Source organism: Ovis aries, chromosome 1, assembly GCF_016772045.2.
Source record: "Ovis aries strain OAR_USU_Benz2616 breed Rambouillet chromosome 1, ARS-UI_Ramb_v3.0, whole genome shotgun sequence".
Lineage (NCBI taxonomy): Eukaryota > Metazoa > Chordata > Mammalia > Artiodactyla > Bovidae > Ovis > Ovis aries.
In genome coordinates, this window is record NC_056054.1 from 176,786,043 (window position 1) to 176,806,837 (window position 20,795).

General features: G+C 37.8%; 1 non-coding gene across 1 annotated transcript; it reads left to right on the forward strand.

Moving 5' to 3' along the window:
* Window positions 1-6,362: 6,362 nt before the first annotated feature.
* Window positions 6,363-6,441, forward strand: TRNAS-GGA (transfer RNA serine (anticodon GGA)). Its single transcript has one exon. It is a non-coding gene; the product is annotated as a tRNA-Ser (tRNA).
* Window positions 6,442-20,795: the final 14,354 nt, after the last annotated feature.

The window sequence follows — 20,795 nt, forward strand, 5'->3', positions numbered from 1 at the left end:
GATAAATGACCCCCTTTATTTCAGAAGGAAAGAAAGTTCTAGGTTTGTCATTTGGCGTGTGTGTGTGTGTGTGTGTGTGTGCATGTGTGTGTCATTGTTTTAAACTGATGTACCCTTTACTTGGCAATCAGAAGTTTCTTCACTGCTTAGAGATGACTGTATCTAATGTCAAAGAATCAGAGATAAAGAGCTAGAATGGAAAAGCCTTGGGTTTTCCCAATTGAAAATGGTGGCATAGAAGACCCTGAACTCACATCCTCCCGCAGATATGGTGAATCTACACCTACTCATACAGCAGTTCTTCCTAAAGAAGGACTGAAGCCTTGCCGAACAAATTCTACACAACAAAGGGACCACATAGAGATGGACTAGAAAGTAAGTGAAATGTGTCAAGAAATGATAAATATCATATGACTTACTTATACATGGAATCTAGGGGAAAAAACCAAATGAACAAATATAATAAAACAGAAATAGTTTCATAGATACAGAGATTGAACTGATGGTTGCTAGAGGATATGGGGGTAGAGGGACAAGCTAAACAGGCAAAGCAGATTAAGAGGTACAAACTTCCAATTATAAAATAAATAAGTCACACGTGATGTATAGCACAGAAAATATAGTCAATAATATTGTAATAATTTTGTAAGGTGACAGATGGTAACTAGACATCATGGTGATCATTTCATGATGCATAAAAATATCAAATCACTATGTTGTACACCTGAAACTAATATAATATTTAAGTCAATTTTACTTCAATTAAAAATAATAGAATGAAAAGTCTTACTGCCTTGATAACTGGACATGAGAATCTGAAAGTCCCTCCAACTAAGTGGACCACATGAAACTCAGGAAGAAGGCAGCATGAGTGAACAAAAAGAAGGTAAGATAATAAAAAAGAGAGAATGATAAACTGACCTAGACTCATTTTGGAGAGATACTACTCATTCCTGTAGAAGCAGTTGGTGGTCAAAGTATAAACCATTCTTATATGATATGTTTATTTCCCAAATATCTGATAACAAGATGCCTCCATCTTTAAGTTCTCCAATTATCTGTGGTCATGCTTCCTGTAGTTTATATTTTCAGTAGATCAAGGCTTCATTATCAGAGGATTCTACATATCTCGTAAGAATTCTGAAAATGATTAGAATCAAATGCTCTCACGGTCATCTCTTATCCTGCTTCATAGCAAAGTCAATCTCCTGAAATCAAATATTACACATCTTTATTTTTAAAGTCCTTCAACCAACTTCTATGCTTCCTTCCCTACCACCATGGAAATTTCTCATTGGAAAAACTTTCCTCTCAAATAGCTTAGCTTCCTAACACATAGCTGCATCAACCAGGATAAGCATCCTTAAATCTCACCTTTCATACTGTCCCTAACTTGTATCTCCCCAAGCTAACTGAGTAATGTCTAGATTCTCTTTTATGTAGAGTTATTTGAGCATTCAGCTTCTACTTCACAACAGTGACTGCACATTGGAATCACTTGAGAACCATACAGCATGCCAAAAATCCAAGGTCCCATCCTATACCAAATGAATTACAGTCGCTGTGGGTGAGACCAGAATATCAGTACATGTTTAAATCTCCTCACATGATTCTAACATACAGCCAGAGTCAAAAGCTTTTCTGGCCCAGCGCTACTTGAGCTATAATGTGTATAGAAACCATTGGGTGAGCTTGTTAAAATGCAGATTCTGATCAGTAGACTTGAAATGAAGGCCCAAGATTCTGCATACTGATTGTAAAATTAAAAGACATTTGCTTCTTGGAAGAAAAGCTATTACCAACCTACATAGCATATTAAAAAGTAGAGACATTACTTGCCAACAAAGGTCCATCTAGTCAAAACTATGGTTTTTCCAGTAGTCATGTATGGATGTGAGAGTTGAGCTATAAAGAAAGCTGAATGCCCAAGAATTTATGCTTTTGAACTGCAGTGTTGAAGAAGATTCTTGAGAGTCCCTTGGACTGCAAGGAGATCAAACCAGTCCATGGTAAAGGAAATAAGTCCTGAATAATCGTTGGAAGGACTGATACTGAAGCTGAAACTCCAATACTTTGGCCACCTGATATGAAGAACCGACTCATTGGAAAAAAAATCTGAATGCTAGGAAAGATTGAAGGTGGGAGGAGAAGGGGATGATAGAGGATGAGATGGTTGGATGGCATCACCGACTCGATGGACTTGAGTTTGAGTAAGCTCCGGGAGTTGGTGATGGACAGGGAAGCCTAGTGTGCTGTCCATGGGGTCACAAAGAGTCGGACACAACTGAGCAACTGAACTGAACTGAACCACAATTGGAGTAGCAAGACTCTAGCCCAGTAATTTTCAAATTTGTGGCACACTGAAATCACCTGAGAAGTTTTAAAAACTGATGCCTGTTCCAGTGTCTCCTCTTTTATCTATGGGAATTTGACTAGATTTTGTATCCCACTGTTGTATGAAAATTGTATAAATCTTAATTATGTTGAATTGGTTTATGGTACTTTCAGGTCTACTATATCCTTCTACTTCCCTGTATATTCAATTAATTTTTGAGAATTTGATGTTGAAACTCCAACTAAAAATCGTAATTTATCTACTTAAAAATAATTATAATATATAGTAGAACTACATGTAACTTTGTTCTGTATTTTCCAAGTCTCCTGTAAATGTGTTATCATACTTTCATAATTTAATAAAGAAAAAAGAGACAAAATAAAAAAAATAAACCTGATGCCTGGGCCCTAGCCCCACGCATCAGGATTTTTAGTTTCCTAATTATTTCCATACCCCTATTTTAGACCATAAATGCAGGAAGAATGAGTCTGTTATATCTGTCACCTCTTCCACTTCCAAACCAAAAGCTATCTCTCCAATATCAATCTAGCTGTTCCTCTTGAATGCAAAAGCTTCTGTATTCTAAAATAAGGCTCTTATTTTAAACAGCATTTTCCCATCCCAGTTAAAGAATATTGTGTGTGTTTATAGAACAACTATCTAGTAAACCAGTATTAGCTATTGTTACCTAGGACTTTTTTATGCAAAGACCCAATACAACAATACCCTCAAGGATCTGCTGCTGCTGTAAGCAGCACTTCAGTAGTGTCTGACTCTGCACGACCCCATGGACTATATAGCCCACCAGGCTCTTCTCTCCATGGAATTCTCCTGGCAAGAATACCGGAGTGGGTTGCTATGCCTTCCTCCAGGGGATCTTGGGATGACCGAACTCGGGTCTCCTGCATTGTAGGTAGATTCTTTACCACTAAACCACCAGGGAAGCCCACCTTTAAGTATGTCTTTAACTAAACAGACATTTCTCCAAAGAAGACACACAGATGATAAGTGAAAGTCACTCAGTCACATCCAACTCTTTGAGACCCCATGAACTATATAGTCCATGGAATTCTCCAGGCCAGAATAGTGAAGTGGGTATTCTCCAGGGGATCTTCCCAACCCAGGGGTCAAACCCAGGTCTCCCACATTGCAGGTGGATTCTTACCAACTGAGCCACAAGGGAAGCCCAAGAATCCTGGAATGGGTAGCAGATCTTCCCAACCCAAGAATTGAACCCTGTAATGCAGGGTCTCCTCCATTACAGGCTCATTCTTTACCAACTGAGTCATCAGGGAAGCTCACAGATGGCAAACAGGTATATAAAGAAATGCTCATCAACATCACTAATCACTCAGTTCAGTTCAGTCGCTCAGTCGTGTCCGACTCTTTGCGACCCCATGAATCGCAGCACGCCAGGCCTCCCTGTCCATCACCAACTCCCGGAGTTCACTCAGACTCACGTCCATCAAGTCAGTGATGCTATCCAGCCGTCTCATCCTCTGTAGTCCCCTTCTCCTCCTGTCCCCAATCCCTCCCAGCATCAGAGTCTTTACCAATGAGTCAACTCTTTGCACGAGGTGGCCAAAGTACTGGAGTTTCAGCTTTAGTATCATTTCTTCCAAAGAAATCCCAGGGTTGATCTCCTTCAGAATGGACTGGTTGGATCTCCTTGCAGTCCAAGGGACTCTCAAGAGTCTTCTCCAACACCACAGTTCAAAGGCATCAATTCTTCGGCGCTCAGCCTTCTTCACAGTCCAACTCTCACATCCATACATGACCACAGGAAAAACCATAGCCTTCACTAGACAGACCTTAGTCGGCAAAGTAATGTCTCTGCTTTTGAATATGCTATCTAGGTTGGTTATAACTTTTCTTCCGAGGAGTAAGCATCTTTTAATTTCATGGCTGCAGTCACCATCTGCAGTGATTTTGGAGCCAAAAAAAATAAAGTCTGACACTGTTTCCACTGTTTTCCCATCTATTTCCCATGAAGTGATGGGACTGGATGCCATAATCTTCGTTTCCTGAATGTTGAGCTTTAAGCCAACTTTTTTCGCTCTCCTCTTTCACTTTCATCAGGAGGCTTCTTAGTTCCTCTTCACTTTCTGCCATAAGCGTGGTGTCATCTGCATATCTGAGGTGATTGATATTTCTCCTGGCAATCTTGGTTCCACATTGTGCTTCTTCCAACCCAGCATCTCTCATGACGTACTCTGCATATAAGTTAAATAAGCAGGGTGACAATATACAGCTTTGACGTACTTCTTTTCCTATTTGGAACCAATCTGTTGTTCTATGTCCAGTTCTAACTGTTGCTTCCTGACCTGCATACAGATTTCTCAAGAGGCAGGTCACGTGGCCTGGGATTCCCATCTCTTTCAGAATTTTCCCAGTTTATTGTGATCCACATAGTCAAAGGCTTTGGCATAGTCAATAAAGCAGAAATAGATGTTTTTCTGGAGCTCTCTTGCTTTTTCGATGATCCAGAGGATGTTGGCAATTTGATCAGAAATGCAAATCAAAACTACATTGTGATATCACCTTATACAAGTCAGACTGGCCATCATCAAAAAGACTACAAATCATAAATGCTTGGAGTGTAGAGAAAGGGAACCTGCCTACACTGTTGGGGGTACTGTAAATTGGTGCAACCACAAAGGAGAACAATATGAAGATTCCTTTAAAAATTAAAAATAGAGTTACCATATGATCCAACAATCCCACTCCTAGGCATACATCTGGAAAAGACAAAAATTCTAATTTGAAAAGATAGTATGCATCCCGTTATCCCATAGCAGCACTATTACAACAGCCAAGATGTAGAAGCAACATAAACATCTGATAGATGAATGGATAAGTAAGATGTGTGTATGTGTGTGTGTGTGTGTGTACACATAAACAAAGGAATATTACTCAGCTATCAAAAAGAATTAAATAATGCCATTTCCAGCAACATGAATAGACCTAGAGATTATTGTACTAAGTGAAGTAGGTCAGAGAAAGACAAGTATCATGTAATATCACTTATGCTGTTGATGTTTAGTTGCTCAGTCATGTCCAACTCTTTGTAACCCAATGAACTAGTAGCCCACCAGGCTACCTCTGTTCCTGGGATTTTCCAAGCAAGAATACAAGAGTGGATTGCCATTTCCTTCTCCAGAGGAGATATCACTTATATGTGTGATCTAAAAAATGATACAAATGAACCTAAAAAATGGAAACAGACTCAGATACAGTAAATAAATTGATGGTTACCAAAGAGGAAAGAGTGGGAAAGATTAACTATTGGATTGGCCAAAAAGTTTGCTCAGGTTTTTCTGTAAGCTTTTATGGAAAAACATGAATGAACTTTGGGGCCAACCCAATTTTAGATTTGGGACTAACAAATACATATTACTGTATATAAACTAGATAAACAATAAGGACCTACTATATGGCACAGGTTACTATACTCAATATCTTGTAATAACCTATAATGGAAAAATATCTGAAAAAGAAAATTAAAATATACATATAAAACTGAATTGCTGTGCTATATGACTGAAACTATCACAACATTATAAATCAACTATACTCAATAAAAAGTTGCCTGTCTTGGAAAAAAGTAGTATCTTTAGCACTGATAAATCCAGGTGGACTTTTTCAGTCATCAGATCTTAATAATAAGATTGATAGGACATTGTTCCAAAATTGGTATCAAAATATGGGCTCATAAAATTGGTACTTAAGAGTGCCAAAGTCTTACCCTGGGGGTAGTCAGTGGGCTATTTACTGTATAGAAGCCCATCTGGATGTCAAGAGAATCACTGCTGAGTTAATATGGTGAGTTAGATTCAATGGCTTACTAGCACTAGCTTACTAGGCAGACACTCCTGTGTTTAAATTCTCCAATTAATGAGTTCATTTCATACCAGCCACAAGAATTAGAATTATTCAGCTTTCATTACACATGCACCATATATATATATATATATATATATATATATATATATATGCACATGCACTATATATATACACATATGTAGCTTCCCTGGTGGCTCAGTGGTTAAAGCGTCTGCCTGGAATGCAGGAGACCCGGGTTCGATCCCTGGGTCGATCCCAAGGAAGATCCCCTGGAGAAGGAAATGGTAACCCACTCCAATTCTCCTGCCTGGAGAATCCCATGGAGGGAGGAGCCTGGTAGGCTACAGTCCACAGGGTCGCAAAGAGTATAGAATACTCTTCAAATCCCTTGAACTATGTCTCTTTTATAAAACCCTACAGAACTGTCAGAGAAGAGAAAGGAGAACCCCATAGTACCTTTGAACCTTAAGCTTTAAAAATATACTTCATTTTATATTCATTTATTAAAAAATATAGACTCTTAAATCCTAATCCATAGTTTTCTTGATGGGATTGTATTGCCAGTGAACTATATATATATATATATATATATATATATATATAGAGAGAGAGAGAGAGAGAGAGAGAGAGAATTTTAAAATACATATATATTAAATCATGACTTGTCTATAACCTTTTGCTCAATAAACATTAGCATCTTTCCTTTGCATATTATACCCCAGTCAGTCTGCAAATATAATTGGCAAGTAAGACTCTTTTTCAAATGTTAGTACTCTCATTGTTGTTGTCCAGTTACTAAGTCATGTCTGACTCTTTTTGACCTCCATGGACTGTAGCATGCCAGGCTCATATGTCCTCCACAGTATCCTGGAGTTTGCACACATTCATGTCCATTGAGTTGGTGATGCTATCTAACTACCTCATTCTCTGCCAGCCCTTTCTCCTTTTGCCTTCAATCTTTCCCAGCACAGGGTCTTTTCCAGCGAGTTGGCTCCTCACATTAGGTGACCACAGTATTGGAGCTCCAGCATCAGTCCTTCCAGTGAATAGTCAGGACTGATTTCCTTTAGGATTGACTGTTTTGATCTCCTTGCAGTCCAAGGGACTTTCAAGAGTCTTCTCCTGAACTACAATCTGAAAGCATCAATTCTTCAGCACTCACTCAGCCTTCTTTATGGTCCAACTCTCACATCCATAAGTGACTACTGGAAAGACCATAGGTTTGCCTATACAAACCTTTGCTGGCAAAATGATGTCTCTGCTTTTTAAACACTGTCTAGGTTTGTCAGCTTTCCTTCCAAGGAGCACGCATCTTTTAATTTCATTATTGCAATCATTGCCAGCAATGATTTTGGAACCCAAGAAAATAAAATGTGTTACCGCTTCCACTTTTTCCTCTTCTGTTTGCCATGAAATGATGGGACCAGATGACATGATCTTAATTTTTTGAATATTGAGTTTCAAGGCAGCTTTTTCACTCTCCTCTTTCACCCTCATCAAGAGGCTCTTTAGTTCCTTTTCACTTTCTGCCATTAGAATAATATAATCTGCACATCCAGGTTGTTGATGTTTCTCCCAACATAGCTTGATTTTATATCATCCTATTCCTAATTCAAAGGAACAGTATAAAGCAGAGCAATATACTAGATGTATAGAGAGGTGTGAGGGAAGTAGATATGTTTCAGGTATTTGAAAAGCATATAACTTACTGTCTTACAGAATAGACATGAATATATGAGAATATGAAAGCGTATACTAAAACTCATAGTTTCAGCTGTACAAAGAATCAGACAAGAGGTCTGTACTGTTGTTGACAGACCAGGACCTGTGGCCATCTATCTGTGAAAGTTGCATAAAAATGATGAGTTTGTATAGAATTTTTAAACCACAAAGAAAGGGCCTTGGTGTGTCAGAAAAGGGAGAGAGAGCAAGTAAAATAAAGTCTACTATTTAAGCAGTGTCATTGGCAGTGTTCACTGGCAATACAATCCCATCAAGAAAACTATGGATTAGGATTTAAGAGTCTATATTTTTTAATAAATGAATATAAAATGAAGTATATTTTTAAAGCTTAAGGTTCAAAGGTACTATGGGGTTCTCCTTTCTCTTCTCTGACAGTTCTGTAGGGTTTTATAAAAGAGACATAGTTCAAGGGATTTAAAGAGTATTCTATTACCTTGAAGATCAGTCTGATCTGCAATTTCCTTGCTGTTGTGAGTTCTTTCTAGAGAAACTGGAGACCTTTGAATAGTTTTCACACCAGAGTTCTTTTAAGTCTTTTCCTAAAGTGAAATGTGTGTTTGTCATGTGGATTTGGCAGGAAGGACAGAAAAGCAGATAAAGCTTTTATTGTACTTGATACTCTGACTATTTGAGTTTCATTCACATATAATCAGATGGCTAAATTTTGCAATAAATAATAGCTGTACTATCCTCTGACCCAACAGGGCTCCATGCCTGTATAAACAGATGATACACATGTATAGAGCAAACAGCAGTCTCACCAAGTATTATCAATGTCAAATTGGTCAAATATCCTTTAAGACTGTCAGTAAATGGATGCCATGATATGAGAGAGCTGAGATAGCTGGCAGGTTTTCCAGCACTGTTTAGCACTATTCTAAACTCAGTTGTTTTTTTCATTTTTCTTTTTTTTTTCTTCTGCTCTTTTTTAAAATCACCTATCAAGGGTACTTGAAAAAGAGGATTACTGTAAACTCCAACTCTTTTACTACATTATTGCTACTCTAAAGAGGTCAAGAATCACTATTTCAACATCTTAGATACAGAGCCTTAAATAGAAGTGTCTTCTCTACCAGAAAAGGAACAAGAATTTCCAGTTTAGGAGCACTCCAATAGCCAACTGCCATGAATAGAACAACAGTATAGATTGGATGTCCTCTTTAAGTCCTTACACCTTCACTACCTGCTTTAATTCTATATTCAAAGTGTGATGGTTCGACTTTTAAGTTCCATATACTCTTACACTGAGTATGCAACAATAAAATGCTGGAAAATCTACAACACTTGAACCTATCATTTGGCTGAGGTTGCAGGGCAATGAACTAACCTGAAATCTAATCTAAGAGAAAAAATGCACTACAAGTATAAATGGAAAGCAAGAACTTGATGACTTGAGGTAGATGCTCCTGGACACATACAATAAGAATTCATCTAAAATATTTAAAGAATTGTTACAAGATGACTGTGGGCTAGTTGGAGAATACAGAACTCCTAAGGGCTGCAGACATAAGGGAAATTGTCCCCACAGGCAGACCCACTCTGCAAAGAGTTTGCCACATATTTACAAAGACTCCGGTAAGAACACAAAGTAAGCTTCCCTTGAGAGGTAGTCCTGGTGAGGGAACAACCTGCTGGAAAAGCACACCCACACCTAGATCCTTTTCCTCAGTCTCTCCTAGGATCAAAGGCCTTCAACTGTTGAAGAAAGGAAACAAGCCCTATCTCCCCTCCCTTAAGGTACTCTTGAAACCTAGTGTAGCTAAAGCACCAGAAAAGAAGAAGAAAAAAAAAACTTCTCTACCTTTAGAGGAGAAGCAAGAACAAGTGCTGGGCCCAAACCATGGAAGCTCTTCTGCAGTTAGGTGAGCAACAATGTCATGACAAGATCTCCCTCCTATGATGCAGGACACAGTGCCTGTCTAAAATTAAATCTTAATTGAAACAACAGAGTATGCCGTCATGACCATGACCACACACAGACAAATACACCCACATACACACACCATCAGGCAAACCTTCTCACAAACCAACCTCCACTGTGAGCAGAAGGTAATTCTAAAGGATTCAAAGTTGGTGTTGTACAGAAGGTAATCATAGCAACAACAAATGCAAAGGGACCTTAACTCCTGACTTCACTGACTCAACTTCTCCCTAAACTAAATAGCAGAAAAAAGGTATTACATACTATTCAGGCATAAAAATTATTTATCACAGTCTTTGCTATCCTACACAAGATATCCAAATGCCAACAAAATATTCAACCTGGATCTATAGAAATCAATGAAAAACATCAGAATTTGAATAACAAATGAAAATACAAAATTTGTTTCTTATCTTGAATAGATCTAAATGATAACTGATTGCCTAAAGCAAATCGTAGCAATCTATTGCATGCTCATAGCATCAGTTCAGTTCAGTCACTCAGTCATATCTGACTCTTTGCAACCCCATGGACTGCAGCACACCAGGCTTCCCTGTCTATCACCAGCTCCTGGAGCTTGCTCAAACTCATGTCCATCAAGTCAGTGATGCATACCATCCAACCATCTCATCCTCTGTTGTCCCCTTCTCCTCCCACCTTCAATCTTTCCCAGCATCAGGGTCTATTCTGTCAATGAGTCAATTCTTCACATCAGGTGGCCAAAGTACTGGAGCTTCAGCTTTAGCATCAGTCCTTCCAATGAATAGTCAGGACTGATTTCCTTTAGGATTGACAGGTTGGATCTCCTTGCAGTCCAAGGGACTCTCAAGAGTCTTCTCCAGAACTACAATTCAAACGCATCAGTGAAAGGGAGAAATTAGTATACAGTTGTTAAGGTCCTGACACCACATGGAAAGTGCTGCAATATAGACCGACCATTTAAAAGTGAATATTATAACGGCTAGGGCAACCGTTAAACTATCTTTGAGAAAAAAGTTAATGAGCCAATAGTGATTTTATAAAAGTCAGTGATTTTCGAATTTATGAATGTATAAATGAACTTATAAAATTTTATGAATTTATAAAAATAGTCTAAGGATTTCCCTGGAAGTCCAGTGATTAAGACTCTACCTTCCAATGCAGGGGATATGGATTTGATCCCTGGTCAGGGAAAAAGGTTCCACATGCTGCAGGGTGTGGTCAAAAATTTAAATAATAAATATGGTTGCACAATTAAAAATAGTCTAAGGCCTCGCAAAGAGTAGGATACGACTGAGCAACTGAACTGAACTGAAGGCAGAAAAAGGGGTAAAATATAAATTTAAAGTAATAAAAAGAAAACAACTGGCAAGATGATAGATTTTAACCTAACCTTGTAAAGAATTTCATTAAATGTAAAGGGTTCGAACACATCCATTTAAAAGACAAACTGTCAAATTAAGATTTAAAAGCACAATACAATTATATGCTATCTACAAGATACCCACTTTAAATATAAAGCCATAAATAGATTAAAAGTAAAGCAAAAAGAAAGACACACCATGCAAATGTTAAAGACAGAAATCCAGAGTACTTATGTTAATACCAGATAAAACATACATGAGAACAAAGAATCTTGCCAGGGATAAAGAGAAACATTAAATAATAAGAAAGGGGATAATTATCTACAAGGACAAATAATAATCCAAAATGTTTATGCACTTAACACAGTTTAACATACATAAGACAAAAACTAATACAAATGAAAGGAGAAATAAATAGTTCACAATTACAGTTGGAGATTTATGCCTCTCTCACTAACTGAAAGAATAATTAGGCAAAAAATCAATACATATATAGAAGACCTATCAACCTTATTTAACTCCATTTATATTTATACATTACACTACCAAATAACAGTAGAGTATACAAAATTTTCAAGAGCATGTGAAACATTCAACAAGATAAGCCACCTTCTGAGTAATTTTACAAATACAAAAGAATTGAAAACGTACAAATTAGACCCTCAAACCTCATATATAATCAAAAGAAACACAATGAAAGATAGATGCTTGGGGCTGGTGCACTGGGACAAGCCAGAGGGATGGTACGGGGAGGGAGGAGGGAGAGGGGTTCAGGATGGGGAACATGTGTATGCCTGTGGCAGATTCATGCTGACGTATGGCAAAAGCAATACAATATTGTAAAGTAATTAGACTCCACTTAAAATAAATTTTTTAAAAAGTACTGAATCAAAAAAAAAAGATAATACTTTCTACCTACTCACTTGGAAATGACTTTTTAAATACTAAAATACAATTTTGGGAAAAAATGCTAGAATATACACTGTAGTGGGAGTGTACATTGGTACAATCAATAGAATTTATCAAACAATTTATAGAAAACCTTAAATTTTGCAAAATTTGACCTAGAAATTCACCTTGAAAAAACTAATACTAAATAAGTCATAATAAATATCCCCTAAAGCATGTGTAAGAATTGTCTTGAGGTATTATTACAATACTGAAAATGAGAAGTAGTTCAAATATATGTCAATATATTGATATTGAGCACATCATGAGAAATGCCAGGCTGGATGAGTTACAAGCTGTAATCAAGATAGGTGGGAGAAACATCAACAATTTTAGATATGCAAGTGATACCACTCTAATGGCAGAAAGTGAAGAGGAGCTAAAGAACCTCTTGATGAGGATGAAGGAGGAGAGTAAAAGAGTCAGCTTAAAACTAAATACTAAAAACCTAAGATCATGGCATCCAGCCCCATTACTGTATGGCAACTAGAAGGGGAAAAGGTGAAAGTAGTGACAGATGTCCTCTTTCTGGGCTCGAAAATCACTATGGATGGTGACTATAGCCATGAAATCACAAGACAATTGTTTCTTGGCAGGAAAGCTATGACAAACCTAGACAGTGTATTGAAAAGCAGAGACATTACTACACCAACAAAGGTCTGCATAGTCAAGGCTATGGTCTTCCAACGGTCAGGTACAGTTGTGAGAACTGGACTGTAAAGAAGGCAGAGGGCCAAAGAGTTGATGCCTTCAAACTGTGGTGCTAGAGAAGACTCCTGAAAGCCCCCTGGACTGCAAGGAGATCAAACCAGTCAATCTTCAGGGAAAGCAACCCTGAATACTCACTGAAGCTCCAGTATTTTGATCATCTGATGTGAAAAGCAGACTCCTTGGAAAAGTCCCTTGTCCTGGGAAAAATTGAGTGCAAGGAGAAGAGGGTATCAGAGGATGAGATGACTGGATGGCATCACTGATGCAATGGACATGAACTTTGGGAGATGGTAGGGCACCAGGAGATCTGGCATCTTACAGTCCATGGGGTCACAAGGGATCAGACACAACTGGGCAACTGAACAACAACAACATATTGACTGTTATCACAAGCGAATATCCTTTCATTGAATACTATGTACCAAGAACTGCTCTAGCCATTGAATGGGTGGAATAAGATAATCAAATGCCCTATGTCCATAATAGTATGGAAAACCAACAATTTAAAACAGCAATAAATATATGATATAATTTTCAGTATAAATTTGGTACATACATACAATGGCATGCTATGTAGCTATTAAAATCAAATTGCAGGATATAAATTGATGTAGGAAGATTATTTCCACTGTATTGGAATTTGACACATGCAGTATAAGACATGTATTAGACAGGTACAAAAGTAACTGTGGTTTTAGACCACAAATTTTAAATCATTATAAACAGGGTCAAACACATCGTTATTAATCAAAATAGGAATCATTACACTCAACACATTTTGCCAGCAAGACATAAGTTGGTTTATTCCTGTAGCATAAAAATCCATGCTTCAGGATCCAACGAACTCTTGGAAAGCATTTTGTACCCCCCATTGGTTATGAAAGTGTTTTCCCTGTAAAATGTTGTTGAGATGCTTGAAGAAGTGGTAGTTGATTAGCAAGAGATTAGGTGAATATGGCAGATGAGGCAAAACTTTGTAGCCCAATTCATTCAACATTCGAAGTGTTGGTTGTGTGACATCCGGTCAGGCATTGTCATGGAGAAGAATTAGTCTGTCCTGTTGACCAATGCTGGCTGCAGGCATTGCAGTTTTGGTGCATCTCATCAATTTGCTGAACATGCATCTCAGATGTAATGGTTTCACCAGGATTCAGAAAGCTGTAGTGGATCAGACCAGCAGGAAACCACCAAACACTGACCATGACCTTTTTGGGGGGTGCAAGTTTGGCTTGGGAAGTGCTTCAGAGCTGCTTTTTGGTCCAGCTACTGAGCTGGTTGTTGCCGGCTGTCACACAAAATCCACTTTTCACCACACTTCATACCCCAATTAAGAAATGATTTGCCGTTGTTGCATAGAAAAAGAGATAACACTTCAAGTAGCACTTCAAATTGATGATTTTTTTTTATTTGCCATCAGCTCATAAGGCATTCACTTACCAAGATTTTGAGGTCTCCCACAGCTCCTCATATAGTTGTAAGAAGATCAGTTTTGATTGGTCTCAACTGATCGTTGTCAACTTCTGACAGTTGGCCACTGCACTCTTCATCTTCAGGGTGTCGGTTTCCTTTGCACAACTTCTTGAACCACCACAGTACTACACGTTCATTAGCAGTTCCTGGGCCAAATGTGTTATTGATGTTGTGAGCTGTCTCTGCTGCTCTACGACCCATCTTCAAATCGCCTAAAAAAAAAATCCCTCAAATTTGCTTTCTGTCTAACATCATTTCCATAGTCTATAAATACATATATAAAGTAAACAACAAGTAACAGGTCACTAGAAAATAAACATAAAGCAAGAATTGCACATTAAAATGATGTATAATATAACTGCATAGGGCTTCCCTTATGGCTCAGCTGGTAAAGAATCCATCTGAAATGTGGGAGACCTGGGTTCAATCCCTGGGTTGGGAAGATCCCCTGGAGAAGGGAAAGGCTACCCACTCCAGTATTCTGGCTTGGGAAAGTCCATGGACTGTATAGTCCGTGGGGTCGCAAAGAGTCGGACACGACTGAGTGACTTTCACTTTCACAACCACATTTATTTAATTAAGAATGTATTCCAATATTAAATGGTAAAGTTCAGCAATGCAAAACCACAATTACCATTGCACTAGCCTAATATATAAACTGAATTGTACCATGTTTATCACAAAAAGAAAGGTGTAGTATGAAAAGAATAAAGCAAGAATATACCCTAAAAGGGCTTCCCTGGTGGCTCAGACAGTTAAGAATCCACCTGCAATGCGGGAGACTGAATTCGATCCCTGGTTTGGGAAGACTCCCTGGAGGAGGGCATGGCAACCCACTCCAGCATTCTTGCCTGGAGAATCCCCATGGACAGAGGAGCCTGACGGGCTACAGTCCACAGGGTCACAAAGAGTCAGACATGACTGAGCGACTAAGCACATACTCTAAAATATTAATAACTATTCTTCAATGGTGAATATTTTACTTTAAATTCTGTTTTCCAAGTGTTCTAAACTGTACATATATTACTTTTGTAATCAGAAAGCATGCTCTTCAAAATAAGATTAAGCCATGAAACAAAGCAAAAATATAATACAATTGAGGGGAACATTTTTGTGCTAGTGGTTCTTTGTATTTGTTTATGCTTTAGGATGGGGAAATTTAATAAAATGTATAGATCTAGGATAAAGTAAACTCAAAAAAAAGAAAAAGAAAGGTTAAAAAATGCAGAGAAGGTGTTTGCTTAGACAAGGTCCAAAAAAGATGGAGATTATGGGGTCCTAGGTACAATCTTGAAGAGAAAGAGGGACACTTTTTTTAATACAAAAAAGATAAAATAAAGATAAATAAAAAGATAAAATAAAGATTTAAGAAAAGATAAATAAAGATCTAAGAAAAGATAAATAAATCTCAGACAGTTTATTTATTTTTTTTTTCTCAGACAGTTTAGATGGTGTATAAAAATACAAAGATAGTTTAGAAGGAAATAAAGTTTGGAAACTTCATAATAAATATGTACGATTTCTTTCATTAAGAATTAGTCATTTGTGTCAGCTCACACTTAAACAATCAGGAATGCATATATAAGCCTGGTAGAGCAAAAAAAGATTTGCAACGCCAAATGATATAGATGTGAAATGAAGTCAGATGAATAAAGGATTAATGAAGAACTATATGGCATTAACTACATTCAGAGAAACCAAATAATAGTGAGGCTAAACAATATGGCCATGTGACTTTCTCCAGACTCACTAAGCCCTGTGGAAACAGGAGCAGAATTAAAATTAAAAATGAACTGGTTCTCTCCATTAATCCTAGCAAAACATTTTAAATTCATAGGGAAGTAATGCCATTGGAAAGAAAATAATGTTCTTAAGTTTTATTTTGGAAAAACGTAGATATAACTGTTTGCTAGGTAAGATTCTTCTTTTATTCACTGTATAATTCATCTTGTCTTTAAAAAAATAAACTTTTCTCATGTTTGTGAATGAGGCCTATAAGTGTTCAAAGGAGATTTGTTAGACACCTGAGACATATCTGAATTCACATGGGTTGAAAAACTCTACGTGAAATTGAAGAAGTCAATGTCTTCACATATTCATCTCTTAATTCCAGAACTTTCACCTATCTAAGGTAAGAAAACCAAGGCAGAAAAAGGCAGAAAAATATATTTCCTTGACATTACCTCAAAAAATCTTTGATTAGCATAAAAGTAGCTGTATTAAATGTCAGTGTGCTACTTTGATTCTTCTTGCTTCTACAAACACCATTTTTAATCATGATCATTACCATCATCACCCTTTACTAAAAACAGATGTATCTTTCTGTTTGGAATCTTCCACTGCTTCCTTATGTCTTACAAGTTCAAAATTCTTAGCTGCTATCATTTTTCTTACCTAAAGTTACCTTATCTATTCTTTGGCCCCTAGAAGAAAGACTGTTATTTGCTTACCATAGCACAAAAGTTGGCACATGGAAAAATCTTAATAAATACACAGTAAAAAAAATATTAAATACCAAAGAAAATTGGGCTTCCCTGGTGGCTCAGAGGTTAAAGCCTCTGCCTGCAATGCGGGAGACCTGGGTTCGATCCCTCGGTCAGGAAGATCCCCTGGAGAAGGAAATGGCAACCCACTCCAGTATTCTTGCCTGGAGAATCCCATGGACAGAGGAGACTGGAGGGCTACAGTCCACAGGGTCGCAAAGAGTCGGACACCACTGAGCGACTTCACTCACTCACCAAAGAAAATCATATGCAGGTTGGTCTTCTCTTCTTGTATGTCCAAGATTTGTACATGTTCAACTGATAAATCTTTGCTTGGTCTCCTTCCTGGTTCTGTGAAATAGTGGTGGTTAAAAAGTAGAAATAGACTTATGACTGATTTGCATTGTTGTATGGCAAAAACCAACATAACATTGTAAAGAAATTATCCTCCAATTAAAAACAAAAATAAAATAAAATTATCTGCCCATTAATGTGCTACTCACTGTTTAATGCCAAGTTCAGTTAATAATCATAGTTAAATCTTCCTTAGCCTCTCTTTCTCTTTACGCATACCCAGATGGTAATGGGTCTCTCATGGTTACTTCCACAACAGTTCCTACAAACTGCTTTGCTGTTTCTTCTTCATCTCCCTTTACTTCATCTCAACACTCACTTTTGAAGTATCCCAAGGTTCAGTCCTTTAACTTCTTCTCTATCTCATTCACTCCCTTAGTGATTAACATAAATAACATGTTTAAAGATGACGAAAATATGAGTTGTCATCTCAATTTCCTCCAGGTGTTTACTAAAATAATTCCCTATTTTAAAATTGCAATTCTCATTCCCAATCTCAACACTCAATATTTACTTTTCCGATTTTATTTTTTTCTCCATTAACACTCATTGCCTTCTAACATACTACAGTATATACTTCATATATTTACAATCATTATCTGTCTTGTCCATTAGAAAATAATCTCATTTGTAATTATATCTCAATAAAGGTGAAAAAAAGTAATCTCCACACGCGTGAGAGTTTTTGTCTGTTTTGTTGACTGCTATATCCCTAGCATTAAAGCATTTCCTGCCACACAGATACTCGATTAATTTTATGTTATATAGCACATTTGCTGTATAAATTGATTCCCTAATGTGAACTGAACTCATTCTCTTGGGATCCAGTGCGAAAGTATATGTCATTTTCATCTACTTTTCACTTTACTGAATCCTCATATTTTTAACTTGTGTTTCCCCTGGAAACATGCACAGTGTCGTGCATCTCAGATGACAACTTTTATTTACCTTTTCAGTGCTTGCAAATAAAGGAGACTTAACCTAGTCTCTTCATTTTTCTTCATTATATAGTTGACTTATTACACAATTAACTCAAGGAAGAATATTGTAAGGTCATTACATTTAGTATTTATGTAACCAGTATTTATACACTGCCACCAGGTAAAATTCCACAGACCTGAGAAATCCAATGGCATACAGGTAGATACCTGGCAGAGTAAATGTTGAATTCGATTCAGCCCGATAAATAATAACAGAGTAACTCGCTGATCGAACCAACACATCCTCTTTACCATTACTGAACGCTTGAGTATAAGTAAGGGACACCAACGGACTTCCTAATTACCAACAGAATAACCCCATGCGATTACTGGCAACACTGAATAAACACCAATGCTCCCCATTCAACAGCCTTCCTGGTGAAAGAGAGTCTACCTGGTACAGCAGGAAGGAGTTGGCCTTGCTTTGCTCACATTTAGGAGTGAACGCTCCCAAGAGAAGTGGAAGGACCAATCCCAAATACACCCTGTTCCTCCTCTGCCTTAAATTCACCAATAAGATGAAGTCTTTCTCCTTGCTGAGGGTGGAGCCAATGGACACATGGGTAGAGTATAACTTAAGCGTTAAGAGAAAGGCCAACCCACCTCTTGGAAACTAGAGGAGCAGGAAATGAAGATCCCTTCCAATAGGGAGCCTCAGGCTTGCCTCTGGTAACATGGACTCTGCCTTTACAGAGAATATTTGGAGGAAGAGAAGACCCTCTGGGCTGATCTTTGAGATCGAAATATGCAGGTACTACGGAAGCCTCTAGTTCATACTCCAGGCAGCATTTCAGTGTGAAAGGACAAAAAGTGCCTTCCTTTTATCATTCTTCCTTTAGAGTAACAGACACCTCTAGACACTTTAAATATCAAGATAAGACACTGAGCTTTCTCACTGGAAATAAGTTAAAACCAAATATTCAAAAAAAAATTGTTAATGTTTTTTTTTTAATCATAGAAACATATGCAGAGTTTAAAGGTTTGTAACAGAAACAACAGTCCTCTGTATCCAACCTATCCTGCTACCAAAGATAGTCACATTCAACGTTGTAGCTCTTTTTTCTGGCACTTAACTTCATATTGAAAAATATATCTAATCTGCTATATCTTATCAATTTAAATATTAATTGTTAACTTCCTCATAATTTAGGACATTAGCAGTTTTACTGTGCTTTCTCTTTCTCCATCCCACAAAATTAAAAAGATCAAATTGTTAGTCAGTATTTAGTGTCTACACTAATGTTTTCTACCGTATGACATCATATTACATATTTTCTTAAAAAAATTTTTTATTTTCTGCTAGAGTTAACAATTTCTTAGCTTTTTCCCCCCAATTTTGAGTTCTCCTCATAATCTGTTCCTTTTTTCACACAAAACTTCCAAAAGGATTTTTCCACATGTTCAAACCTCCTTTTAAATATATATACATATATATATACATATATATATATATAAATATATATATAAGTTATATGATTTTCTGGAGGTCACTCTGATGCCTCTTACCTTGTTCCTTTTCTTTGTTTTGCTCTTTCCTGTTGGAGTAATTTCCCAACTGGCAGGTGATCCCTGATGACTCACTCATATTTGAAAGTCATGTACATAGACATAGTACATAGCCATGTACTATATACTAAGACTTATTGGAAGTTCCATGCATGAGAGTAAGCACTTCACTGTGGGGACTGGGTAGCCCACCAGCCTTCTTGCTAGGTCATACAAAAAAGTAACTATCAGTGGTTATGTTCTCTGTCTCTTCCATTTCCTCCCATGTCTTGCTTCAGGGTGGATGTGACTGCTGATCTTCTGGGATTTGGTCAGGAAAGGCAGAAAGGGGTGTGTTCCCGTTGTTCATTGTATATATACACCTTCATTTAACTTACTCTGTCTTGAAGTAACCATTTTACCCATGTTCATCTTTGTGCCTGAGAAGCACAAGTCTGGAGTCCTTATGGCTATATGTCTTCTCAACCCAAACCTTTTATTTCCTCTGGAAGTGACAGAAAGCTGGGCATGTGCTACATAGGAGAGAGGTGGGGACCTAGATGGGATTCCCAGGTGGCACTAGTGGTAAAGAACCCACCTGCCAAAGTAGGAGACCTAAGAGACATGGAATCGATCCTTGGGTCAGGAAGATCCCCTGGAGAAGAGAATGGCAACCCATTCCAGTATTCTTTCCTGGAGAATCCCATGGAGAGAGGAGCCTGATAGCTGCAGTTCATGAAGTTGCACAGTCGGACACGACCAAAGTGACTTAGCAGGCACGCACAGGGACTTAGAATCCTGTGATCCCATGCATTTGCTTTCACTCCCCATTGTACCCCTTGTCATTCAGGCTGATATAACAAAATACCATGGGTTGGGTAGCTAGCTTATAAAGAGCAAAAAATATTGCTTACAGTTCTGGAGGCTGGGTGCCAGCGTGATTGGATTCTGGTGAGAGCCCTCTTCCAAGCTGCAGATTTCTCATGTATTTTCACATGATAGAAGAGTCAAGGGAGCCCTCTGGGGCCTGTTTTATTAGGGCACTAATCCCATTCATGAGAACTTCACTATCATGACCCGATCACCTCCCAAATGTCCCATCTCCTGATACCATCACCTGGGGTTAGAATTTTAACAGATGAATCTGATGGGAGCACATATTCAGACCCCTTTCTTCTG